Source organism: Osmerus eperlanus, chromosome 8, assembly GCF_963692335.1.
Source record: "Osmerus eperlanus chromosome 8, fOsmEpe2.1, whole genome shotgun sequence".
Classification (NCBI taxonomy): domain Eukaryota; kingdom Metazoa; phylum Chordata; class Actinopteri; order Osmeriformes; family Osmeridae; genus Osmerus; species Osmerus eperlanus.
In genome coordinates, this window is record NC_085025.1 from 12,181,813 (window position 1) to 12,184,042 (window position 2,230).

At 41.0% G+C, this 2,230-nt stretch overlaps 1 long non-coding RNA gene across 1 annotated transcript; it reads right to left on the bottom strand.

Moving 5' to 3' along the window:
- Positions 1-2,008, bottom strand: LOC134024817 (uncharacterized). Its single transcript, XR_009930936.1, has 2 exons — positions 1,507-2,008; positions 1-465 (listed from the first exon to the last, which is right to left on the bottom strand). It is a non-coding gene; the product is annotated as an uncharacterized LOC134024817 (long non-coding RNA).
- Positions 2,009-2,230: the final 222 nt, after the last annotated feature.

Below are 2,230 nucleotides of genomic sequence, written 5' to 3' on the forward strand. Positions count from 1 at the left end.
CCAACACTACTTTCATTTATTGATCATGGCAGTGAGTTGACAGTTTTACAAACGTGTCATTGCATATGGATGCTGCAGCGACGTTAAGGGCCATTTTTCAGAGGTATTTGACACCATGCTATAAGAATATTTACGTACAGATGAATGAGATGATATATGCTGTCATTTGAATACGTTCGTTAATGGTTCTTTCATCGTTTAAGTGAGAACTAGTGGCTAATGTGTTCAGTTTTTGGCAGTTTTTTGTTTGCTGTTACAAATTACACAGGAGGGTGGACTGATGGCATGGTGGCTAATACATGAGATCCAGACGTGTGGCTTGTGGGCGGTGTGTGTAAGCAAGCTGAGGGGCCTTCAGGATTTAGGAGGATGTGGTCTTTGACGGTACTCTGGGAGGTGATGCATGATCCAGCCCGCTGGGACCAGCATGGCGACAGCAAACACTGACATGATGAAGAAGCTTTGCTGTGGGAAAGAGGAGAACTGACATTGTAAAAACATGTTGAAAATGTTACTCTTTTTAATGCTAATAAACAAATGGTGATAGGTACAAGCTTTAAAGTCAACTTTACAACATGGCACATATGAAACAAAAGATGTTTTGATTTATTGCACGGGTGTTAGAAAGGCACTTTGAGACTATTTTGCACACCTTCCTAGGAGGTGTGCAAGAATTGCATTTCTTGCACATTCAATTGCATTTCCTAGAAATGCAATTGATTTACAGTAAATTACAGATACCTGTCCCCCCAAATCAATTACTGTTTTTCCCTTTACCCTGGTGCTCACTGGGCCTATATATTTTACAATTGAGAGCCCTTTGGAAGAGCTGATTCCCCTTAGTGGAAGATATTGTGATCGGCCAGACATGCATTTAAGAGTTTGTTGATAAAGTGATTGTGTATAGATAATCTTGAAGACTACTGACAACTTCCAGTTTACCAAAAGCTGCTCCTCAGGGCATAGCATGAAGCCCAGGCAAACACACAGAATCAATATTTTGCCTACCAATCAAATGTGTATGTATATTGAACAATAACATAAGATCATGATGGTCTTGTCATAACTCATTACATCCAATTGGATAGAATAATTGTTTCTGGACAAAATCTCTCAATGCTGGAAGAAGACCAAAGACCATAAGGAGGTTTTCACATCAAGAGACTTGCTTGGTAAGTAAGTCAGGATTCTATTCAAATGAAAGCACATAAATAAGTAATTTATCATTTTCATTGCTAAGAGTCCCACAAGGTTTGAATGTGTTTATGCCTTTTCATTTACTGAATATAAATATTGAACACTTCTGAAAGTAACACGTACAGTATATCTAGCATGACTTAATATAGGTTGGCCAATTAACAAAGATAAAGTTAACTTTTCATAGACAACATTGACTATAGTTGATTAATCGTTAAATGACTTACCAAATGGTGATGTAGTACTACTATAATAAAATACCTTTCTCCATGTATCTATAGAGGGGCTTAGAACGACAGCAGAACTCACCCCTGGTCCAATCTTGTTTTTGGGCGGCTTGCTGTAGATGTTGGACCTCATCTCCTGCAGGACTGCCTTTGTCCGGATCAAGGCTGAAGTTGGGGAGCTTCCCCTCAGAATAACCAACATCCTGATGCTGGTGTCAGGTCTGTCCGGTGAGTGTGTGTGTGTGTGTGTGAGGGATGGGGTGTGGGATACGGGGCATTCAGCTCTTAGGTCTGATCTCAAGAGTGCCTGAAAGACTCCCCACATCCTGAGAAACAGACAAGGACCTAAAAGAAGAAATCCAAACCAGCCCATTAACAGGGAGGAGCCTGGTAGATGATTTTGGCAGTCGTAAGGGGGGGGGGGGGGGGGGGTCACTTGTCCCTCAACCTTCTCTTCTGTCGCTAAGCAAATCATGAACTTGAAGTAGACAGTGTCTGCAACCGCAAAAAAAAAGCTTCCAGAATGTTCCAGTTGCTTTCAGACTAGTGAGGTAGTGCTATGATTTATTCGAAAGAAAGGTTGGTCAGAGGTGCCACTAATAAGGGGAAGTAAAAAAGAAAAAAAGCAATTATGCCAGGCCTATGATGCAAGACAGGTGATAAATATCACCCTTGGTGATGTAATAAGCGTACATTACCACAAATACAGGCCTTCCCAAAGACAACCTCTAGCCTCTCTGCTCCATGGATACTACTGTTGGGAAATCAGAAAAAGAGTTGATTGGACAAAATAGCAGAAAGGGGAA